This window comes from Bombina bombina, chromosome 6 (assembly GCF_027579735.1).
Source record: "Bombina bombina isolate aBomBom1 chromosome 6, aBomBom1.pri, whole genome shotgun sequence".
In the NCBI taxonomy this organism is placed as follows: domain Eukaryota; kingdom Metazoa; phylum Chordata; class Amphibia; order Anura; family Bombinatoridae; genus Bombina; species Bombina bombina.
The window spans coordinates 907,886-924,510 of record NC_069504.1 but is presented as its reverse complement, the minus strand read 5'-3'; the positions used below and the strand labels follow the sequence as shown (position 1 = coordinate 924,510).

Below are 16,625 nucleotides of genomic sequence, written 5' to 3'. Positions count from 1 at the left end.
ACAAAGACTGATAAGGGCCCCCACCAAAGGCTGTCAGGATAAGGGCCCCCACCAAAGGCTGCCAGGATAAGGGCCCCTACCAAAGGCTGCCAGGATAAGGGCCCCTACCAAAGGCTGTCAGGATAAGGGCCCCTACCAAAGGCTGCCAGGATAAGGGCCCCTACCAAAGGCTGCCAGGATAAGGGCCCCTACCAAAGGCTGTCAGGATAAGGGCCCCCACCAAAGGCTGCCAGGATAAGGGCCCCCACCAAAGGCTGTCAGGATAAGGGCCCCCACCAAAGGCTGCCAGGATAAGGGCCCCTACCAAAGGCTGCCAGGATAAGGACCCCCACCAAATGCTGCCAGGATAAGGGCCCCCACCAAAGGCTGCCAGGATAAGGGCCCCCACCAAAGGCTGTCAGGATAAGAGCCCCTACCAAATGCTGCCAGGATAAGGGCCCCCACCAAAGGCTGTCAGGATAAGAGCCCCTACCAAATGCTGCCAGGATAAGGACCCCCACCAAATGCTGCCAGGATAAGGGCCCCCACCAAAGGCTGCCAGGATAAGGGCCCCCACCAAAGGCTGCCAGGATAAGGGCCCCCACCAAAGGCTGCCAGGATAAGGGCCCCCACCAAAGGCTGCCAGGATAAGGGCCCCCACCAAAGGCTGTCAGGATAAGGGCCCCCCCCCAAAGGCTGTCAGGATAAGGGCCCTCACCAAAGGCTGTCAGGATAAGGGCCCTCACCAAAGGCTGTCAGGATAAGGGCCCTCACCAAAGGCTGTCAGGATAAGGGCCCCCACCAAAGGCTGTAAGGATAAGGGCCCCCACCAAAGGCTGTCAGGATAAGGGCCCCTACCAAAGGCTGCCAGGATAAGGGCCCCTACCAAAGGCTGCCAGGATAAGGACCCCCACCAAATGCTGCCAGGATAAGGGCCCCCACCAAAGGCTGCCAGGATAAGGGCCCCCACCAAAGGCTGCCAGGAAAAGGGCCCCCACCAAAGGCTGTCAGGATAAGAGCCCCTACCAAATGCTGCCAGGATAAGGACCCCCACCAAAGGCTGTCAGGATAAGAGCCCCTACCAAATGCTGCCAGGATAAGGACCCCCACCAAATGCTGCCAGGATAAGGGCCCCCACCAAAGGCTGCCAGGATAAGGGCCCCCACCAAAGGCTGCCAGGATAAGGGCCCCCACCAAAGGCTGCCAGGATAAGGGCCCCCACCAAAGGCTGTCAGGATAAGGGCCCCCCCCAAAGGCTGTCAGGATAAGGGCCCTCACCAAAGGCTGTCAGGATAAGGGCCCCCACCAAAGGCTGTAAGGATAAGGGCCCCCACCAAAGGCTGTCAGGATAAGGGCCCCTACCAAAGGCTGTCAGGATAAGGGCCCCTACCAAAGGCTGCCAGGATAAGGGCCCCCCCAAAGGCTGTCAGGATAAGGGCCCCCACCAAATGCTGCCAGGATAAGGGCCCCCACCAAAGGCTGTAAGGATAAGGGCCCCCACCAAAGGCTGCCAGGATAAGGGCCCCCACCAAAGGCTGCCAGGATAAGGGCCCCCACCAAAGGCTGTCAGGATAAGGGCCCCCACCAAAGGCTGTCAGGATAAGGGCCCCCACCAAAGGCTGCCAGGATAAGGGCCCCCACCAAAGGCTGTCAGGATAAGGCCCCCCCCCAAAGGCTGTCAGGATAAGGGCCCTCACCAAAGGCTGTCAGGATAAGGGCCCCCACCAAAGGCTGTAAGGATAAGGGCCCCCACCAAAGGCTGTCAGGATAAGGGCCCCTACCAAAGGCTGCCAGGATAAGGGCCCCCCCAAAGGCTGTCAGGATAAGGGCCCCCACCAAATGCTGCCAGGATAAGGGCCCCCACCAAAGGCTGTAAGGATAAGGGCCCCCACCAAATGCTGCCAGGATAAGGGCCCCCACCAAAGGCTGCCAGGATAAGGGCCCCCACCAAAGGCTGTCAGGATAAGGGCCCCCACCAAAGGCTGCCAGGATAAGGGCCCTCACCAAAGGCTGTCAGGATAAGGGCCCCACCAAAGGCTGTCAGGATAAGGGCCCCACCAAAGGCTGCCAGGATAAGGGCCCTCACCAAAGGCTGTCAGGATAAGGGCCCCTACCAAAGGCTGTCAGGATAAGGGCCCCCACCAAAGGCTGTCAGGATAAGGGCCCTCACCAAAGGCTGTCAGGATAAGTGCCCCTACCAAAGGCTGTCAGGATAAGGGCCCCCACCAAAGGCTGCCAGGATAAGGGCCCTCACCAAAGGCTGTAAGGATAAGGGCCCCCACCAAAGGCTGCCAGGATAAGGGCCCTCACCAAAGGCTGCCAGGATAAGGGCCCCTACCAAAGGCTGTCAGGATAAGGGCCCCCACCAAAGGCTGCCAGGATAGTGGGGTGATAAGAAAGGAGCGAAAGCATCAATAAGGAATTGGAATAATTGTGCTTTATACAAAAAAATCATAACCACCACAAAAAAAGGGTGGGCCTCATGGACTCTTGCTAATATGAAAGAAATGAATTTATCAGGTAAGTTCTTACATAAATTATGTTTTCTTTCATGTAATTAGCAAGAGTCCATGAGCTAGTGACGTATGGGATAGCAGATACCCAAGATCTGGAACTCCACGCAAGAGTCACTAGAGAGGGAGGGATAAAAATAAAGACAGCCAATTCCGCTGAAAAAATAATCCACAACCCAAATCAAAAGTTTTAATCTTTATAATGAAAAAAACTGAAATTATAAGCAGTAGAATCAAACTGAAACAGCTGCCTGAAGTACTTTTCTACCAAAAACAGCTTCAGAAGAAGAAAACACATCAAAATGGTAGAATTTAGAAAAAGTATGCAAAGAAGACCAAGTTGCTGCTTTGCAAATCTGATCAACAGAAGCTTCATTCTTAAAAGCCCAGGAAGTAGAAACTGACCTAGTAGAATGAGCCGTAATCCTTAGAGGCGGAGTTTTACCCGACTCCAAATAAGCATGATGAATCAAAAGCTTTAACCAAGATGCCAAAGAAATGGCAGAAGCCTTCTGACCTTTCCTAGAACCAGAAAAGATAACAAATAGACAAGAAGTCTGTCTGAAATCTGAGTAGCTTTAACATAATATTTCAAAGCTCTAACAACATCCAAAGAATGTAAAGATCTCTGCAGAGATTTCTTAGGATTAGGACACAACGAAGGTACAACAATTTCTCTACTAATGTTTTTGGAATTCACAACTTTAGGTAAAAATTTAAACGAAGTCCGCAAAACCGCCTTATCCTGATGAAAAATCAGAAAAGGAGACTCACAAGAAAGAGCAGATAATTCAGAAACTCTTCTAGCAGAAGAGATGGCCAAAAGGAACAACACTTTCCAAGAAAGTAATTTAATGTCCAGAGAATGCATAGGTTCAAATGGAGGAGTCTGTAAAGCCCTCAGAACCAAATTAAGACTCCAAGGAGGAGAGATTGACTTAATGACAGGTTTAATACGAACTAAAGCCTGTACAAAACAATGAATATCAGGAAGATTAGCAATTTTTCTGTGGAACAGAACAGAAAGGGCAGAGATTTGTCATTTCAAGGAACTTGCAGACAACCCCTTATCCAAACCATCCTGAAGAAACTGTAAAATTCTCGGTATTCTAAAAGAATGCCAAGAGAATTTATGAGAAGAACACCATGTAATATAAATCTTCCAAACTCGATAATAAATCTTTCTAGACACAGATTTACGAGCCTGCAACATAGTATTAATCACTGAGTCAGAGAAACCTCTATGACTAAGCACTAAGCGTTCAATCTCCATACCTTCAAATTTAATGATTTGAGATCCTGATGGAAAAATGGGCCTTGAGATAGAAGGTCTGGCCTTAAAGGGACAGTAAACACCAGAATTTTTGTTGTTTAAAAAGGTAGATAATCCCTTTATTACCCATTCCCCAATTTTGCATAACCAACACAGTTATAATAATATACTTTTTACCTCTGTGATTACCTTGCATCTATGCCTCTGCAAACTGCCCCCTTATTTCAGTTCTTTTGACAGACATGCATTTTTAGCCAATCAGTGCTTGCTCTTAGGAGCTTCACATGCCGGAGTTCAATGTTATCTATATGAAACACATGAACTAACGCCCTCTAGTGGTGAAAAACTGTCAAAATGCTTTCCGATTAGAGGCAGTCTTCAAGGTCTAAGAAATTAGCACATGAACCTCCTAGATTTAGCTTTCAACTAAGAATACCAAGAGAACAAAGCAAAATTGGTAATAAAAGTAAATTGGAAAGTTGTTTAAAATTACATGCCCTATTTAAAACATGAAAGATTTTTTTTTTACTTTACTGTCCCTTTAACGGAAGTGGCCAAGGTTGGCAACTGGACATCCAAACAAGATCCGCGTACCAAAACCTGTGTGGCCATGCTGGAGCCACCAGCAGTACACTCTTGGAAGAAGAACTAGAGGCGGAAAGATATAAGCAGGTTGATAACTCCAAGGAAGTGTCAACGCATCCACTGCTTCCGCCTGAGGATCCCTGGACCTTGACAGATACCTGGGAAGTTTCCTGTTTAGATGAGAAGCCATCAAATCTATTTCTGGAAGCCCCCACATCTGAACAATCTGAAAAAACACATCTGGGTGAAGAGACCACTCATCCGGATGTAAAGTCTGGCGACTGAAATAATCCGCTTCCCAATTGTCTATACTTGGGATATGGACCGCAGAAATTAGACAGGAGCTGGATTCCGCCCATGCAAGTATCCGAGATACTTCTTTCATAGCTTGAGGACTGTGAGTCCCAACTTGATGATTGACATATGCCACGGTTGTGACATTGTCTGTCTGAAAACAAATAAACGGTTCTTTCTTCAGAAGAGGCCAAAACTGAAGAGCTCTGAGAATCACACGGAGTTCCAAAATATTGATTGGTAATCTCGCCTCTTGAGATTTCCAAACCCCCTGCGCTGTCAGAGATCCCCAGACAGCTCCCCAACCTGAAAGACTCGCATCTGTTGTGATCACAGTCCAGGCTGGACTAACAAAAGAGGCCCCTTGAACTAAACAATGGTGATCTAACCGTCAAGTCAGAGATAGTCGAACATTGGGATTTAAGGATATTAATTGTGATATCTTTGTATAATCCCTGCACCATTGGCTCAGCATACAAAGCTGAAGAGGTCTCATGTGAAAACGAGCAAAGGGGATCGCGTCCGATGCTGCAGTCATGAGACCTAAAACCTCCATGCATATAGCTACTGAAGGGAATGATTGAAACTGAAGGTTCCGACAAGCTGAAACCAATTTCAGACGTGTTTGTCTGTTAGAGACAAAGTCATGGATACTGAATTTATTTGGAATCCTAAAAAGGTCACCCTTGTCTGAGGAATCATGTAACTTTTTGGTAAATCGATCCTCCAACCATGTATTTGAAGAAACAACACTAGTTGATTTGTGTGAGATTCTGCAGAATGTAAAGACTTGAGCAAGTACCAAGATATCGTCCAAATAAGGAAACACCGCAATACCCCGCTCTCCGATTACAGAGAGTAGGGCACCGAGAACCTTTGAAAAGATCCTTGGAGCTGTTGCTAGGCCAAAAGAAAGAGCAACAAATTGGTAGTGCTTGTATAGAAAAGAGAATCTCAGGAACTGATAGTGATCTGGATGAATCGGAATATGAAGATATGCATCCTGTAAGTCTATTGTGGACATATAATGCCCTTGGCTGAACAAAAGGTAGAATAGTCCTTATAGTCACCATCTTGAATGTTGGTATTCTTAAATAACGATTCAAAATTTTTAGATCCAGAACTGGTCTGAAAGAATTCTCCTTCTTTGGAATAATGAACAGATTTGAATAAAACCCCAGACCCCGTTCCTGAAAAGGAACTGGCACAATTACCTCGGATAACTCCAGGTCTGAAACACACTTCAGGAAAGCCTGAGCCTTTACTGGGTTCACTGGAATGCGTGAGAGAAAGAAACTTCTCACAGGCAGCCTTACTTTGAAACCTATTCTGTACCCTTGAGAAACAATGTTCTGAATCCAATGATTTTGGATTGAATTGATCCAAACATCCTTGTAAAATCTTAGTCTGCCCCCTACCAGCTGCGCTGGAATGAGGGCCGCACCTTCATGCGGACTTGGGGGCCGATTTTGAATTTTTAAATGGCTTGGATTTATTCCAGACTGGAGAAGGCTTCCAATTTGAAACCGTTCCCTTAGGGGAAGGGTCAGGTTTCTGTTCCTTATTCTGACGAAAGGAACGAAAACGGTTAGCAGCCCTAAATTTACCTTAGATTTTTTATCCTGAGGCAAAAAATCTCCCTTCCCCCCAGTGACAGTTGAAATAATAGAATCCAACTGAGAACCAAATAATTTATTACCTTGGAAAGAGAGAGATAGCAACGTTGATTTAGAAGTCATATCAGCATTCCAAGATTTAAGCCATACAGGCCCATTTATCAAGCTCCGTATGGAGCTTGAAGGGCCGTGTTTCTGGCGAGTCTTCAGACTCGCCAGAAACACAAGTTATGAAGCAGCGGTCTAAAGACCGCTGCTTCATAACCCTGTCCGCCTGCTCTGAGCAGGCGGACAGGAACCGCCGGAAATCAACCCGATCGAATACGATCGGGTTGATTGACAGCTCCCTGCTGGCGGCCGATTGGCCGCGAGTCAGCAGGGGGCGGCGTTGCACCAGCAGCTCTTGTGAGCTGCTGGTGCAATGTTAAATGTGGAGAGCGTATTGCTCTCCGCATTTAGCGAGGTCTTGCGGACCTGATCCGCAGTGTTGGATCAGGTCCGCAAGCCCTTTGATAAATGGGCCTCATAAAGCTCTTCTAGCTAATATAGCTAAAGACATATCTGACATCAATTCTAATGATATCAAAAAACATAATTTATGCTTACCTGATAAATTTATTTCTCTTGTGGTGTATCCAGTCCACGGATCATCCATTACTTGTGGGATATTCTCATTCCCAACAGGAAGTTGCAAGAGGACACCCACAGCAGAGCTGTCTATATAGCTCCTCCCCTAACTGCCATATCCAGTCATTCGACCGAAAACAAACAGAGAAAGGAGAAACCATAGGGTGCATTGGTGACTGTAGCTTAAAATTAAAAAATACCTGCCTTAAAATGACAGGGTGGGCCGTGGACTGGATACACCACAAGAGAAATAAATTTATCAGGTAAGCATAAATTATGTTTTCTCTTGTAAGGTGTATCCAGTCCACGGATCATCCATTACTTGTGGGATACCAATACCAAAGCTAAAGTACACCGATGAAGGGAGGGACAAGGCAGGTACTTAAACGGAAGGTACCACTGCCTGTAAAACCTCTCCCCCAAAAATAGCCTCCGAAGAAGCAAAAGTATCAAATTTGTAGAATTTTGAAAAAGTATGAAGCGAAGACCAAGTCGCCGCCTTGCAAATCTGTTCAACAGAAGCCTCATTTTTAAAGGCCCATGTGGAAGCCACAGCTCTAGTAGAATGAGCTGTAATCCTTTCTGGAGGCTGCTGGCCAGCAGTCTCATAGGCTAAGCGGATTATGCTTCTTAGCCAAAAAGAAAGAGAGGTTGCAAAAGCCTTTTGACCTCTCCTCTGTCCAGAGTAGACAACAAAGCAGATGTTTGACGAAAATCTTTAGTAGCTTGTAAGTAAAACTTTAAAGCACGAACCACGTGCAGATTGTGTAATAGACGTTCCTTCTTTGAAGAAGGATTAGGACACAAAGACAGAACAACAATCTCTTGATTGATATTCTTATTAGATACCACCTTAGGTAAAAACCCAGGTTTGGTACGCAGAACTACCTTATCTGCATGGAAGATCAGATAAGGAGAATCACATTGTAAGGCAGATAACTCGGAAACTCTACGAGCCAAGGAAATAGCTACCAAAAAAAGAACTTTCCAAGATAAAAGTTTGATATCTATGGAATGAAGAGGTTCAAACGGAACCCCTTGAAGAACTTTAAGAACCAAATTTAAGCTCCAAGGTGGAGCAACAGGTTTAAACACAGGCTTGATTCTAACTAAAGCCTGACAAAATGCCTGAACGTCTGGGACATCCGCCAGACGCTTGTGCAAAAGAATAGATAGCGCAGAAATCTGTCCCTTTAAGGAACTAGCTGACAATCCTTTCTCCAATCCTTCTTGGAGAAAAGATAATATCCTGGGAATCCTGACCTTACTCCATGAGTAGCCCTTGGATTCACACCAATAAAGATATTTACTCCATATATTATGATAGATTTTCCTGGTGACAGGCTTTCATGCATGAATTAAGGTATCAATGACTGACTCGGAGAAACCACGCTTTGATAAAATCAAGCGTTCAATCTCCAGGCAGTCAGATGGTTGAAAGGACCTTGAAGTGGAAGGTCCTGTCTCAGCGGCAGAGTCCTTGGTGGAAAACATGTCCACCAGATCTGCATACCAAGTCCTGCGTGGCCACGCAGGCGCTATCAAGATCACTGATGCTCTCTCCTGCTTGATTTTGGCAATCAGACGAGGGAGCAGAGGAAACGGTGGAAACACATAAGCCAGGTTGAAGGACCAAGGCGCTGCTAGAGCATCTATCAGCGTTGCCTTGGGGTCCCTGGACCTGGATCCGTAACAAGGAAGCTTGGCGTTCTGGCGAGACGCCATGAGATCCAGTTCTGGTTTGCCCCAACGATGAACCAATTGTGCAAACACCTCCGGATGGAGTTCCCACTCCCCCGGATGAAAAGTCTGTCGACTTAGAAAATCCGCCTCCCAGTTCTCTACACCTGGGATATGGATAGCTAATAGGTGGCAAGAGTGAATCTCTGCCCAGCGAATTATCTTTGAGACTTCTAACATCGCTAGGAAACTCCTTGTTCCCCCTTGATGGTTGATGTAAGCCACAGTCGTGATGTTGTCCGAATGAAATCTGATGAACCTCATTGTCGCTAGCTGAGGCCAAGCCTGAAGAGCATTGAATATCGCTCTTAGTTCCAGAATGTTTATTGGAAGGAGTGACTCCTCCTGAGTCCACGATCCCTGAGCCTTCAGGGAGTTCCAGACTGCACCCCAACCTAGAAGGCTGGCATCTGTCGTTACAATTGTCCAATCTGGCCTGCGAAAGGTCATACCTTTGGACAGATGGACCCGAGATAGCCACCAGAGAAGAGAATCCCTGGTCTCTTGATCCAGATTTAGTAGAGGGGACAAATCTGTGTAATCCCCATTCCACTGACTGAGCATGCAGAGTTGCAGCGGTCTGAGATGTAGGCGTGCAAACGTAACTATGTCCATTGCCGCTACCATTAAGCCGATTACTTCCATGCACTGAGCCACCGAAGGGCAAGGAATGGAATAAAGAACACGGCAGGAATTTAGAAGTTTTGATAACCTGGACTCCGTCAGGTAAATTTTCATTTCTACAGAATCTATCAGAGTCCCTAGGAAGGAAACTCTTGTGAGGGGGGGATAGAGAACTCTTTTCCTCGTTCACCTTCCACCCATGCGACCTCAGAAATGCCAACACTATGTCCGTATGAGACTTGGCAATTTGGAAGTTTGACGCCTGAATCAGGATGTCTTCTAAATAAGGGGCCACTGCTATGCCCCGCGGCCTTAGGACCGCCAGAAGCGACCCCAGAACCTTCGTAAAAATTCTTGGGGCTGTAGCTAACCCAAAGGGAAGAGCTACAAACTGGTAATGCCTGTCTAGGAAGGCAAACCTGAGAAACCGATGATGATCTTTGTGTATCGGAATGTGAAGATAAGCATCCTTTAAATCCACTGTAGTCATGTATTGAACCTCCTGGATCATAGGTAGGATGGTACGAATAGTCTCCATCTTGAATGATGGAACTCTGAGGAATTTGTTTAAGATCTTTAGATCCAAAATTGGTCTGAAGGTTCCCTCTTTTTTGGGAACTACAAACAGATTTGAGTAAAATCCCTGTCCCTGTTCCTCCTTTGGAACTGGATGGATCACTCCCATAACTAGGAGGTCTTGTACACAGTGTAAGAATGCCTCTCTCTTTATCTGGTTTGCAGATAATTGTGAAAGGTGAAATCTCCCTTTTGGGGGGGAAGCCTTGAAGTCCAGAAGATATCCCTGGGATATAATTTCCAACGCCCAGGGATCCTGGACTTCTCTTGCCCACGCCTGGGCGAAGAGCAAAAGTCTGCCCCCTACTAGATCCGTTACCGGATAGAGGGCCGTTCCTTCATGCTGTCTTAGAGGCAGCAGCAGGCTTTTTGGCCTACTTACCCTTGTTCCAGGTCTGGTTAGGTCTCCAGACCGTCTTGGACTGAGCAAAAGTTCCCTCTTGTTTTGCATTAGAGGAAGTTGATGCCGCATTTGCCTTGAAGTTTCAAAAGGCACGAAAATTAGACTGTTTGGCCCTTGACTTGGACCTATCCTGAGGAAGGGCATGACCTTTTACTCCAGTTATATCAGCAATAATCTCCTTCAAACCAGGCCCGAATAGGGTCTGCCCTTGAAGGGAATGTTAAGCAGCTTAGACTTTGAAGTAACGTCAGCTGACCATGATTTAAGCCATAGCGCTCTGCGCGCCTGGATAGCAAAATCAGAATTCTTAGCCGTTAGTTTAGTCAAATGAACAATGGCATCAGAAACAAAAGAATTGGCTAGCTTAAGTGCTCTAAGCTTGTCAAGTATGTCATCCAATGGAGTCGCTACCTGTAAAGCCTCTTACAGAGACTCAAACCAGAACGCTACAGGAGCAATGCATGCAAGGGGCTGTAGGATAAAACCTTGTTGAATAAACATTTTCTTAAGGTAACCCTCTATCTTTTTATCCATTGGATCTAAGAAAGCACAACTGTCCTCGACAGGGATAGTAGTACGCTTTGCTAGAGTAGAAACTGCTCCACCTTAGGAACTGTCTCTATTGGAAACATTTTTCTAAAAATAGGAGGGGGAGAGAACGGCACACCTGGTCTATCCCATTCCTTAGTAATAATTTCTGTAAACCTTTTAGGTATTGGAAAAACATCAGTGCACACCGGCACTGCATAGTATTTATCCAGTCTACACAATTTCTCTGGCACTGCAATTGTATCACAGTCATTCAGAGCAGCTAAAACCTCCCTGAGTAACTTGCGGAGGTGTTCAAGCTTAAATTTAAATGTAGAGATATCAGAATCAGGTTGCATCATCTTCCCTGAGTCAGAAACATCACCCACAGAAAGAAGCTCTCCTTCTTCAGCTTCTGCATATTGTGAGGCAGTATCAGACATAGCTCTTAAAGCGTCAGTATGCTCTGTATTTCGTCTAACACCAGAGCTATCTCGCTTTCCTTTAAATTCAGGTAGTCTGGCTAATACCGCTGACAGTGTATTATCCATGACTGCCGCCATGTCTTGTAAAGTAAACGCTATGGGCGTTCTAGATGTACTTGGCGCCATTTGAGCGTGAGTCCCTTGAACGGGAGTCAAAAGATCTGACACGTGGGGAGAGTTAGTCGGCATAACTTCCCCCTCGTCAGATTCCTCTGGTGATAAATTTTTTAAAGACAGGATATGATCTTTATTGCTTAAAGTGAAATCAGTACATTTGGTACACATTCTAAGAGGGGGTTCCACCATGGCTTTTAAACATAATGAACAAGGAGTTTCCTCTATGTCAGACATGTTTGTACAGACTAGCAATGAGACTAGTAAACTTGGAAAACACTTTAAATCAAGTTAACAAGCAAATATAAGAAACGGTACTGTGCCTTTAAGAGAAACAAATTTTGTCAGAATTTGAAAAACAGTGAAAAAATGCAGTAAATCAAACGAAATTTTTACAGTGTGTATAATAAGCTAACAGAGCATTGCACCCACTTGCAAATGGATGATTAACCCCTTAGTTCAAAAAACGGATCAAAAAAACGATATAGACGTTTTTTAACAGTCACACCAAACTGCCACAGCCTTGCTGTGGGCCTACCTTCCCCAACAAACGATTTTGGAAAGCCTAAGAGCCCTTTAGAGATGTCCTATAGCATTCAGAGGACTCCTGGAGGAAGCTGGATGTCTCAGTCTGTAAAAGTTACTGCGCAAAAAAGCGCTAAATTAGGCCCCTCCCACTCATAGTAACACAGTGGAAAGCCTCAGGAAACTGTTTCTAGGCAAATTTAAGCCAGCCATGTGGAAAAAACTAGGCCCCAATAAAGTTTTATCACCAAAGTATATATAAAAATGTTTAAACATGCCAGCAAACGTTTTATATTGCAAATATAAAAGAGTATTACCTCAGAAAGCAAGCATGATACCAGTCGCTATTAAATCACTGTATTCAGGCTTACCTTACATAAATTTGGCATCAGCAACATTTTCTAGCATTCACATCTTCTAGAAAAATCTTAACTGCACATACCTCATAGCAGGATAACCTGCACGCCATTCCCCCGCTGAAGTTATCTCTCTCTTCAGTCATGTGTGAGAACAGCAATGGATCTTAGTTACAACCTGCTAAGATCATAGAAATCACAGGCAGATTCTTCTATTTTTCTGCCTGGAACAAAATAGTACAACTCCGGTACCATTTAAAAAAAATAAACTTTTGATTGAAGTAAAATAACAGCTACATTTCACCACTTCTCTCTTACTACCTCCATGTTTGTTGAGAGTTGCAAGAGAATGACTGGATATGGCAGTTAGGGGAGGAGCTATATAGACAGCTCTGCTGTGGGTGTCCTCTTGCAACTTCCTGTTGGGAATGAGAATATCCCACAAGTAATGGATGATCCGTGGACTGGATACACCTTACAAGAGAAATGGCATCACAAATGAAATTATTAGCATGTTGAATTAGCTTAACAATGCTATACACATTATGATCTGGTACTTGTTGTGCTAAAGTTTCAAACCAAAAAGTTGAAGCAGCAGCAACATCAGCCAAGGAAATAGCAAGCCTAAGAAGATGACCTGAACATAAATAAGCCTTCCTTAGATAAGATTCAAGTTTCCTATCTAAAGGAACTTTAAAAGAAGTACTATCTGCCGTAGGAATAGTAGTACGTTTAGCAAGAGTAGAGATGGCCCCATCAACTTTGGGGATCTTTTCCCAAAACTCCAATCTATCAGTTGGTTTCTTAAACCTTGAAGGAGTAAAAGAAGTACCCAGTCTATTCCATTCCCTAGAAATTACATCTGAAATAGCAACAGGAACTGGAACAATCTCTGGAATAACTACATGAGGTTTAAAAACCAAATTTAAACGTTTACTGGTTTTAATATCAAGAGGACTAGTCTCCTCCATAGCTAATGCAATCAACACCTCTTTTAATAAGGAACGAATATACTCCATTTTAAATAAATATGAAGATTTGTCAGTGTCAATATCTGAGGTAGAATCTTCTGAACCAGATAGATCCTCATCAGAGATAGATAAATCAGAATGCTGTCGGTCATTTAAAAATTCATCAAATGTATGAGAAGTTTTAAAAGACCTTTTACGTTTATTAGAAGGTGGTATGACAGACAAAGCCTTCTGAATGGAATTAGAAACAAATTATCTCACATTAACAGGAATATCCTGAACATTAGATGTTGAAGGAACAACAACAGGTAATGGATTACTACTAATGGAAATATTGTCTGCATTTGAAAGTTTATCATGACAACTAACACAAACTACAGCCAGAGGAACAGTAACCACAAGTTTACAACAAATGCACTTAGCTTTGGTAGAACCGACATCAGGCAGCAGGATTCCAATAGTAGATTCTGAGACAGGGTCAGATTGAGACATCTTGCAATATGTAATACAAAAAAAATAACATATAAAGCAAAATTATCAATTTCCTTATGACAGTTTCAGGAATGGGAAAAAATACAAACAAAATAAGCCTCTGGAAACCAGAAGCAAAATGAAATAAGGACTTAAATAATGTAAAAAATCTGGCGCCAAGTATGACACCCACAACTGACAAAATATTTTTTGGCACCAAGAACGTCTGCAACAATCATGAGCGTCATAGATGACGCAACTACGTTAAAAACTCTCGGCGACAACTAAGACGCCGGAAATAACGAAATTACGTCAACAAACGTAATTCTTGTGCCAAGAATGACGCAATAAATTATAGCATTTTGCGCTCCCGCGAGCCTAACAGCCCGCAAATCAGAAAAGAGTGTCAATTTGAAAATTTTCAGGTAAGATTTTTTTTTTTTTTATATATATGCATTTCCCAAAATGAAACTGACAGTCTGTAAGAAGGAAATATACTGATTAACCTGAATCATGGAAAATATAAGTACAAACATATATTTAGAACTTTACATATAAAGTGCCAAACCATAGCTGAGAGTGTCTTAAATAAAAGAAAACATACTTACCAAAACACACTCATATACATAAAGTAGATAGCTAAACCAGTGCTGAAACGAGAATCAGTAGAGGTAATGGTATATAAGAGTATATCGTTGATCTGAAAAGGGAGGTAGGAGATGAATCTCTACGACCGATAACAGAGAACCTATGAAATAGATCCCCGTTAGGATGACCATTGAATTCAATAGGTAATACTCCCTTCACATCCCTCTGTCATTCACTGCACTCAGAGAGGAACCGGGCTTCAGCATGCTGAGAAGCGCATATCAACGTAGAAATCTAGCACAAACTTACTTCACCACCTCCATAGGAGGCAAAGTTTGTAAAACTGAATTGTGGGTGTGGTGGGGGGTGTATTTATAGGCATTTTGAGGTTTGGCAAACTTTGCCCCTCCTGGTATGAATGTATATCCCATACGTCACTAGCTCATGGAATCTTGCCAATTACATGAAAGAAATAGGGTGGGTCTCATGGACTCTTGCCACTATGAAATAAATGAATTTATCAGGTAAGTTCTTACATAAATTATGTTTTCTTTCATGTAAGTGGCAAGAGTCCATGAGCTAGTGACGTATGGGATATAATACCCAAGATGTGGAAAACCACGAGTCACTAGAGAGGGAGGGATAAAATAACAACAGCTAAATCTGCTGAGAAATTAAATCCAAATAATAATTACGTTTTCTTAAAAAATTTCAAAAAAACTCAAATCAAAGGCACTAGAATCAAACAGACAACTGCCTGAAGAACCTTTCTACCAAAGACTGCTTCAGAATAAGCAAATACATCAAAATGGTAAAATTTAGTAAAAGTTTGCAAAGAAGACCAAGTTGCTGCTTTGCAAATTTGATCAACTGAAGCTTCATTCTTGAAAGCCCAAGAAGTGGCAACTGATCTCGTAGAATGAGCTGTAATTCGCTGAGGCGGAGACTGCCCCGCCTCCAAATAAGCTTTGTGAATCTAAAAACTCAACCAAGATGCCAGACAAATAGAGGCCTTCTGACCTTTCCTGGAGCCAGAAAAAAACCAAGACAGACTATAAATCGTTCTGAAATCTTTAGTAGCCTCAACATTATATTTCAAAGCTCTTACTACAGCCAAAGAATGTAAAAACCTTTCAAAAGTATTCTTAGGATTAGGACACAAAAAAGGAACAACAAACTCCCTATTGATGTTGTTACAATTCACAACTTTAGGCAAACATTGAAATGAAGTCCGCAAAACAGCTTTATCTTGATGGAAAATCAGATAAGGAGACTCACAAGAGAGAGCAGACAATTCAGAAACTCTTCTAGCAGAAGAGATGGCCAAAATAAATAACACTTTCCAAGAAAGTAATTTAATATCCAGAGAATGCATAGGCTCAAAAGGAGGAACCTGTAAAAACTTCAAAACCAAATTGAGACTCCAAGGAGGAGAAATAGATTTAATAACAGGTTTGATATGAATCAAAGCCTGAACAAAACAGTGAATATCAGGAAGTTTAGCAATCTTTCTATGAAATAAGACATAAAGAGCAGAAATTTGACCTTTCAAAGTATTTGCAGACAAACCCTAATCCAAACCATAATGAAGAAACTGTAAAATCCTAGGAATTCTGAAAGAATGCCAGGAATAATTATGTGTGGAACACCATGAAATATAGGTTTTCCAAACCCAATGATAAATTTTCCTTGAAACAGACTTACAAGCCTGTATCATAGTGCTCTCATCACAGAGAAACCTATATGACTAAGTACTAAGCGTTCAATTTCCATGCCTTCAAATGTAGAGATTTGAGATCCTGAAAAAACACATCTGGATGGAGAGACCACTTCCCCGGATGTAAAGTCTGTCGGCTGAGATAATCCGCTTCCCAATTGGATATGAATTGCAGAAATTTGACAAGAGTTGGATTCCACCCAAGAAAGTATCTGAGATACTTCCTTCATTGCTGAAGTACTGCAAGTCCCTCCTTGATGATTGGCATATGCCACTGTTGTGATATTGTCTGTTTTAAAACAAATGTAAAGTTCTCTCTTCAATAGAGGCCACGCCTGAAGAGCCCTGAAAATAGCACGGAGTTCTAAAATATTGATTGGTAACCTCCCCTCTTGAGGTTTCCAAACCCCTTGTGCTGTCAGCGACCCCCAGACAGCTCCCCAACCTGTAAGACTTGCATCTGTTGTGATCACAGTCCAGGTAGGACGAACAAATGAGGCCCCTTGAACAATAGGGTGATGGTCTAACCACCAAGTCAGAGAGAGTTGAGTGTTGGGATTTAAGTATATCAGTTGTGATATCTGAGTATAATCCCTGCACCATTGGTGCAACATGCAAAGCTGTAGAGGCCTCATATGAA

The 16,625-nt window shown here is 43.6% G+C and overlaps 1 protein-coding gene across 1 annotated transcript in view; it reads right to left on the bottom strand.

The window, feature by feature from the left end:
* SBF1 (SET binding factor 1) overlaps positions 1 to 16,625 on the bottom strand; it is a gene marked incomplete in the record, with an annotated part of 739,370 nt that overhangs the window by 63,717 nt on the left and 659,028 nt on the right.